This window comes from Taudactylus pleione, unplaced genomic scaffold (genome assembly GCF_031769625.1).
Source record: "Taudactylus pleione unplaced genomic scaffold, aTauple2 ptg000212l, whole genome shotgun sequence".
Classification (NCBI taxonomy): domain Eukaryota; kingdom Metazoa; phylum Chordata; class Amphibia; order Anura; family Myobatrachidae; genus Taudactylus; species Taudactylus pleione.
In genome coordinates, this window is record NW_028284614.1 from 8,390,008 (window position 1) to 8,399,437 (window position 9,430).

Below are 9,430 nucleotides of genomic sequence, written 5' to 3' on the forward strand. Positions count from 1 at the left end.
CACTGCATAAGGGGATACCACTACTGGGCACACTGCATTGTGGAGACTGCTACTGGGGGCACTGCATAAGGGGGAACACTACATTTGATAACTTAGTCGGAGTTACGCCGGAGTTAAACTGGAGAAAAACTGAGGGAAAAGACACTCAAAACCAGAACACTTTCTAACAACAACAAGCAACATATATATGTGAATTAACAAAATCACCATCTTCTGCTGTATGCATATCCAGGAAACTCCTTACTGCACTCACTGCTTGGACATTGCAGATACTCCCCTATCTGTGTGCTGCTCTTGTTGATTGATCTTTGTTGATCATAACACTTTGGACTGGATCAGCTCTGTACATTGTAATGTTGTTCTCATTCAATTTGTATTGCCTTTGCCAATTGTGTCACACCTATCCACTTTAATCATTTGTTTATAAACTAATTCCTGCAACCACTACTCACACACCTCTCCTTTATATATCACTTTTGGAGCTGCACTCATACATTAGCAGCACTGTTCTTTTACATGTATTTTTGAACATTTAACAACTTTAATTCACACTGTCTCTATATCACACTGTCTCTATATCACTCAGCCTCCACTCCAGTTTACATCTCAATTATTACCTTGTCCACAGCATGAACACCCTTACTTCACACAACCCCCATATTCTATGTCCACATAATCCTCTACTTTATCCATCCCTCTCTTCCCCCTCTTGTCTCCTCCGCTTGCTGCTCTTCCTTTTTTTCTCTCATCAGTCTGCTTCCAACCCTCTGCTTCTTTCCCCCACCTCTCCTATCCCTCCACTCTCAACCACCTCCCTCCATGGTCTTGTTACCCCACTACTAAGCCCCATTCCCTCCTCGTTCTGTCTGTCACCTCCAGGGCTGCCAAGAGAAATTCTGGGCCCGGGTACTGCAACATCCTGTGGGACCACATCATGTATGGCTGCACCCATTTGTGAGTGGGTCTAGCATGTGAGATGCACCCACTCACAGGAGCATGGCATAGCACCCAGCAGCTGGGACTAAAGTAGTCACTACTGAATTAGGATGGCGGGACAGTCCCATAATAGCTGCATTTCTTGTCAGGCTGTATATAGATGCTAAAATGTAACACACACATTAAAGTGCTACAACTTTATTCTGTACATCTCTCATGTAAATAACACATAAACAATCTATTTTCTATCATAGAGATAGATGTATGAAGGACTTAATTTTTACATAACATCAGGTCATCTTATACACACACATTCCGCAGCACATATCCTAACCCACTGCTCCATGCTCCTTCCTCACTATCTACCCCTCTGTGTCGCCCCTGTCTGTCTTCCCTTCCCCTTTAGAATGTAAGCTCTCACGAGCAGGGCCCTCATCCTCACGTGCTTCTCCTCCCCCTACTTATAGTATCATTTACTCCTAACTCCCCACAATGGCACCTAACACCTGGTTGCTCATGTACTGCTGCTTGTGTTTTGCAGCTGAGTTTATAACCTTGTCTTGCATTGTTATGTATTACTATTAACTGTTTTTCTTGTGTGCTCATTTATATACGGTGTAAGGCGCTGCGGAACCTTTGTGGCGCCATATAAATAAAGGATAATAATAATAATAATAGGGCACTGCATTTGGGTGGAGCACTACTGGGGGCACTGAGTAAGAGGAACTAATTGGGGGCTGTATAAGGGGGACCACTACTGGGGATACTGTATAAGGGGCACTACTATGGGCCTGCATAAGAGGGACCACAACTGCATATTGGGGGTACTGTATAAGGGGTACTACTGGGGTTAAGGTGCATATGGATAGGAATGTTCAGCGTGAAAATAAAGGGGTGTGTCATGTTGACACGCCCCATTTTTAAGTGACCAAGCCCATTTTATTCCCCGCACGCCTTCGGCGCGTGCACATATCGGGATGTGGGGGGGGGGGCTCCCTTTTCACATTTGCCCTGGGCTCCAAATACCCTAGTTACACCACTGGTTAGGGGTTACCATTAGGGAATAGGATTAGGGTTAGCATTAGGATTAGAGGTTAGGTTGGGGGTTAGCAATAGGGAATAGGATTAGGGTTAGCATTAGGATTAGAGGTTAGGTTAGGGGTTAGCATTAGGGAATAGAATTAGAGTTAGCATTAGTGTTAGAGGTTAGGTTTGGGATTAGCATTAGAGAGTAGGATTAGGGTTAGCATTAGGGTTAGAGGTTAGGTTAGGGGTTAGCATTAGGGAATAGGATTAGGGTTAGCATTAGGATTAAAGGTTAGGTTGGGAGTTAGGGGTTAGCACTAGGGTTAGAATTGGGGGTTAGCATTAGGGAATAGGATTAGGGTTAGAGGTTAGATTTGGGGGTTAGCATTAGGGAATAGGATTAGGGTTAGAGGTTAGATTTGGGGGTTAGTATTAGGGAATAGGATTAGGGTTAGCATTAGGGTTAGAGGATAGATTTGGGGGTTAGGGGTTAGCAATAGGGAATAGGATTAGGGTTAGAGGTTAGATTTGGGGGTTAGCATTAGGAAATAGGATTAGGGTTAGATATACCGGAAAATTGGATTGTCGACATTGTGACCACGTAAACATTTCATCATGTCGATATACTGAATGTCAACACGGTAACTGTCAACATGACAAACATGTTGACATATTGTCTGTCGACATTACTACAATGCCAACATGTCAGCATGGTCACCGATGACCTAATATACTGAATTTATCAATGGGCAACATTGGTTCTACTACTACTGACGCATTATTTATGTATTTCTAAAATTATTACCATTCCATTCACAATGGGCGCCTGGAACTGCATGTCGCCCGACTTAGGCCCATAGATTGCATCCATTCAGTGACTTCTAAAAAGCTTTTGAAGCCACAGAGCATTGCAGCGACCATACTGCATGAAGGGGTTTTGACTTGAGTGTTTTTTTTATTTTGTCTCGAGTTCACATGTTTAAATGTTGAGAGGGAACGGATCAGAAGTCCCAGCAGACTATCATGCATTATAGTTTACAATAGAGAAGAAGGATCGCTTATGACATATAAAAATATTCCTAGATGATATTATATATTCACGTGTGACTAAGGTAAAAAAAAAAATGATGGCCAACATTTTTATTTTATTCATATCTGAAATTATTTTCGCAACTTCTATCTGTTTCTGGAGCTAGTTGCAAAAATGGAAATTGATACAAAAAAAAAAAAAAATTGCCAGTTCTCTGGGCGTGATTTGGAGATGGACGCAGGAATGGACTGGCGCTGCGTCTTCGGTCGCTGTGGATCTGAGAAGATATGCTAAAGCAGCCGTCTTTTGTAAAAATACACCCACTACCGGCTATTTAGATCCACTGGCTCAATCCGCAGATGCACCATCAGGTCAACATCATTCACGACCATCACACAGACCTTACGGGTTACTCAGAATGTCTGCTGCAAATAACCTGCAAAGGAAGGGGGGTATCTGCGGTGCACACAGGTCCCTGTGTCCAGGGAGAGGGGCCACACCGCACACCCTGCACCCATACTTGTAATAGTTACCCCTCTAAAGTCCCGCGTCGGCTGTAGCAGCGCTGCACAAATTGCCTGGAAAACAGCCACCGCTGGCATTTTTCCGGCGTTTTGCGCATGCGCAGTGGGGAATTCGGCGGGAAAATGGTTGCCGGGCCTTTTCCCTGGTCACCTGCTCATGCGCAGTAGACTTTGGGCACAAACTAGTGCGCATTGCAAATAAATAACCGTTGTGAGCGAGTACGGTAATGTATCTTGCCGCATACACAGTGTGACTCGGACGCATGCGCAGATGGGCGAGTGAAATCAACGGCATGGCATCTATCTCTGATTCCGGCCTAGGGTCCATTATAGGTTATGCGTGAGTGTGTTTATTAAATATTTTTATTTACAGGTACACCGCAGTTGGCAGCGCCCCTCGGATGCCAGGGCGTGCTGATACTCACCGAAGATGATGCTGCGCCTGCACCTGGGCCTTCTCGCTGACTCTTGGCAGATAATTGGGGTTAGTTCCTCCCACGATGGGGGTTGCTACGGGAATCCTACCGGACTCACCCATTAACACAACTGTAATTGGGGACAAGCCAACTCTGCACATTCGTCAATAGGGAGTTAAGGATCAGAGATGAGATGAATTGGATAAAGCAGCAGTGATAAAGTGAATGGCTAAACAAGTCGGATAACTATGTGATATACAGCAAACACAAAGGTCAGTGCAGCTGATGATTTCAGTAGGAACACAATGTAAATCACAGCAGCCGGCAATTAACTCTAATGACACAAATCACTATTAAACTCAGATGTTATACTGCAGTAATTCACTGGTATAGACAGTCGATCGCAGCAGCAAAGTACCAAACGGTAACTCTCCTAAAGGTGTTGTGCACGATGATTGCCTTGTTAATGAATCTCAAACAAACACTCTCGGCTAATGACACTGCTAGGGAATGACATCGGTTTACGGTTTGGCAGGGTCATTCGGTGGTGCACATAAAGGAGCCTGGAACAAACCCACTAAGCAGAGGGTGTTGTCCTCTGGTATCCCCATGCTTTATATCCTGGGTGTCCTTTATCTAATGTCTAGCTGTAGTGATGTAGGCTGCTAGAGGCCCGTGGACCTTTCCTCATTGGATTGGGGTCTTTATGCCTTCTTATTGGGTCTACAGGGGCATTTATTATCTCTCTCAGGGACAGGGAGATAACCTTCGAGAGAGATAAAGGGCGGGATGTACTAAGCATCGCATCCGCGATGCTGTACATCCCCCCCTGTCCTTGGGTAAATACCATGGTTCAAAGGACAGCTCTCCCGATAAGAGCTGTCTTTTGAGATGGCTCCGCACAGAAGGATTTCTGGGTTTAACACCCAGAAGTCCCTCTGGCGTCCTTCTGCACATGCGCAGAAGGCCGTGGGGGGTGATGGGAGGGATCCGATCAGATCTCTCCCAAGGGGGGAGCATCCCGATAAGAAGCCCACAGGCTGAAGTTGGCGTTATCCATCGGGACGAAGCACCGGAATCAGGGTTGGACTGGCCCAAAGGGGTACAGGGGAAATCCCCGGTGGGCCCCACTTCCTGTGGGCCCATCCCCCTCTTCTAGGTGTCTGGCTCCAGAACTCAAATTATAGATTGTTACTCTATTAGAGGGTCAGTAGCCTGGAGGAGCAGAACCACTGATCAACATGTGGACTTGGGGCCTGATTCAGAGCTGGACGCTCTGACCAGAGAGCTCGCTCTGAATCAGGGCCCTCCTCCATGAAAATGGAGCGTCCTCCTGGACGCTCGTATAGCTGTGGGTGACCACCCACAGCTATAGCGAGCGTCCATGATGATGGTCGCGATGGTCTTGACCATCGCGACCATCAGGCTTGCGACAAGACCCTGCGGTAGGGTCTCGCTGCCGCAAGCCCTGGAGTGATTTTGGCTCTATCAGAGCCAAAATCACTCCCACTGACATCACTAGTGATGTCAGTGGGGCCGGCTTCAGACGGTAGGCGTTCCCATGGGAATGCCTCCGTCTGGCAGGCACGCCCCCGGCACGCCCACCAAAGGGGGCGTGCTGTCAATCAACATCGACAGCACGCCCCCTTTGGTGCGAGACCCGGAGCGATGGAGAGCCCGTCGCTCGCCGGGTCTCGCGCATGCGCACGATGGAGCTCCCTCCATCGTGCGCATGCGCAGTGGGGGAACATCGACCCGCTTGCGAGCGTACTGCTGCTCACGAGCGGGTCTGAATGACCCCCTTGGTTCCCTTCCATAGAAAATACTGTACACAAAGATTTGATTAATGGTTAGCCAAGTGTCTGTGGTGGCTGGCCACACCCTTTCAGGTGGATGACCACTCCTCTTAAGCATGGACCCCTGCCACTGCATTTTCCAGGTGGGCCCTCCATGCCCCAGTCCGACACTGACCGGAATGCATCGGATTCCAGTGTTTAGTACATTTGGGGAATGTGATAAAAGTAAACCCCCAAAAACTGCATTTTCGGGGGTTTTACCACATTTTCGCCTTTAATACATCCCGCCGCTGATTCCTTTTGAACATGCCCATAGCAACCAATCAACTCCTGTTATTGTACAGATTGTGCTAGATAAATGATAGCGAAAAGCTCATTTGGTTTCTATGGGCAACTTCCAACACTTTAGGTGCATACACACACAACGATTTTTTGAACGATTATCGATAACGATATAGTTTATCGTTCAATCGCTGGAAAAATCATTCACTTTCTGAGTTAAAACGATGAACGATTATCGTTCATGCGCGTTCACGTTTGTAGTTTGTAGTTCAGTCAGACTGACCAACTCAACAATTTTCAGTAAGGGAATATGCATTTTGTAGTTCATAAAAATCGTTCATTACATTTAGTAAATGAACGATTTTAGTAAACGATTTTCGATCATTTTTCCCTTCAGGGTTGATTCTGAGTAGGACACAACGCAATGTCAGTGGAGTGATTCTTGTCTTCTGAGCATGCTTCTAGATCGATTTGCGTATGCGTCCACATAGCATGCGCACAGAGTTGTGATTGAGATGCGCGGTCTCAGAAATTATTTCAAACTGTTTTTGGGAGTTCCTGGACGGTGACAGGGAGGTGGCTTAGAGGACGCAAGGAGAAGGTCCATCTTAAAAGTTGGATCCGCTCCTTCAGCTATTTCATATAGTACAAAAATTATCCGTTACCAATGTTCCCACTTATTTTCTTATTGCAGGTACATGAATCCATGATAACTAGGACTTTTGGGGATATCGGAAATAGAGCATGTGTTCCTGGGTAAAATGGATCCCGTTATCAACACGTGAGATTATTGATCAAACTTAGATTTTAATTTTCTTAAACCGTCTCAGCCACATTCGCTCTATAAATCAGCCTCCGCCGGTTTTCTTTTTATTGCCTGCGCCATCGGCCATTTATTTAATGATAAACACAGCTGTCCTGGTAAAACCTCACGTGCCAATCTGAATGTGAATGACAATATTTTGCTTCCTCTGCAGCAATAGAGCTTTTGTTGCATTCAAGACCTAGCACAGAGGACTCGGCTTCCTACCCTGACTCTGGTTTGAGTTGCTAAAACAAATAGGTGAGTGAATCAATCAGAATTTCTATAGGGGGATTTCAATTGGAACAAAGGTTCAGGGAACGAGGTGAAGGTTTTCCGTATTGGTGGAGACAAATCACCATGGAAACCGAGGCCTCCTTGTTTCATAATCATTTCATGACACAAAAGTACTTGGGAGTGATGTGACAAACAAGATGGGAACGTGTTTTCAGATGCGGCTACGGCCACGCAGTAACTCTGTGTGGATAATGAGGTGAGGAGACCCAGCCCAAGCAGATGCCAGAGCTGCAGACACGGACATTGCTTCCTCAAATTTTCTTTTGAAGTATATAGTGAATACGCTCATGAGAAATGAGGTAAAAAAAAAAAAGGAGGACGGACAGGCCCGGTGGGATTTGCAGGTTATGACTTATTGGAGAGAAGCAAATCAACAAACTGACCTATGTGCTGATATGAAGACGAGGAAGGCCTATGCGGGTGCGAAGGCCCCAAGCACAGGGCCCAGGCCTCCCCTCGGACCTAACCGCTGTGGCCCATATTATACAAAAGTAGAGTACAGGCTGAAAAGACCGTCCATTTTCCCACAGCAAATTCTCAAAGACTTTGGGGGAGATGTACTTAGACTTATTAACAAAGGGCCTGATTCAGACCCGCTCGCGAGCGCTGAGCGATGGTGCTCCGTCGTGCGCATGCGTGAGACCCGCATAGTGACGGCTAGCCGCCGCTATGGGTCTCGCAGCAAAGGGGACGTGCTGTCGATGGTGAGTGACAGCACGCCCCCTTTGATGGGCGTGCCGGGGGCGTTGCTGCCCAGACGGAGGCGTTCCCATGGCTTGCGGCAGCGGGACCCTACTGCAGGGTCTCATCGCAAGCCCGATGGTCGCGTTGGTCTTGACCATCGCGACCATCTTTTTGGCCGCTCGCATAAGCTGTGGGTGGTCACCCACAGCTATGCGAGCGGCCAGGAGGCCGCTCCAATTTTAGGTAGCAGGGCCTGATTCAGAGCAAGCGCTCTTGTCAGAGCGTCCGGCTCTGCATCAGGCCCAATATTCATTATGTGAACTATACGGTCCCCAATAATTAACATGGCTACTCGTGGCCAGCGACGGAGCAATTCAGCATTGCTCCGGCGCGCAGACAGCTGATCCGAAAATCAGCCGTCACCCCGAATGTTTCACTGGTACATTCGTAACATTGAGTACCATCGCAGCCTCACGCACACTCGCACAAGGTCTGAACTTACTGAGAAATTGCTCACCTTCCGGTACGTAATGAGAGCTCAGGCTGCGTATGGCATCACAGTGGCTCATTTATGCACGCCCCTGTAACAGCGATCCCCCCCGTCACCTCCCCCAAACAGTACTTCCTGTCAATCACTCTGCAATGGTTTTGCTTAGTCACTGCAATCGCGGTCCCGGTCGCAGTGTAGTATTCGCACTTGCAATCCTTGCTAAACCAGGCCCATAGCCTGCACATAGGTGATTTAGGAGAAGGAGGCACGTTTTTAATATAGACACAGCAATAGAGAATATTGTAATGGGTTTGGTGAGAGCTGCAAGAAAGTGTTTGAGCAATGAATATTGGATGCAGATGAAATTAAAAATATAACGAGACCTAATATGCTTTTTAACTTTCTTTCATCAATCCCCCCCCCCTCCTCAAAACTTTAAAAGAACTCATGGCGAAATGCAATCTAAGAGGTCCTAACCTAATTAATTAGTTATGAACGTGACCTAGCATTGGCTGCCATTACCTAATTTATCTGGCCAGAATAACTGAACATAGCAGAAACTTGGAACCGTGTAGGGAACTATCAACATCCATGTAATTTATAAGGACAATGCTCTGCCAGCCTGACATCCTACCCGCTCAGCACCGTGTACTGACCAAATGGGCACGGTAAAGTACTATTTCCATTAACGATACTCAATAAATTCTATCCGAGCTGCTGTGTTTAGACAGGTTGGACACAGAGAGACACAAAGCAGCTCACACAGTACAATTCTTTAAAACGTGGCCTCCTTTCGTTCTGTGCAAACTGGAAACGAGCCGAGAGCCCTAATGGCAACCTTCCAATATACCAACTGGTACAACAGTGAAAAATGATGTTCTACGCCGGGTGGCTGGAATGTTCTTTAAGGAAACACAATGTGAATTTCTCGGAACATTCGGATTTAGCCTAATTTTAGAATATTTTACTGAGTTGTATTCTTTTGTCCTACATTGTACTATAATAGGTTTCAAATGAAGACCCGAATGAAAGGGGTGAGGAAATAGGGATTAAAATAAGAAGGGGGGGTTGTACAATATCCAATTGTTATGTGTGGAAGACATATTGCGCCTCTCTTTTTTGATAATATAGTTGTGTATTAGTGCAG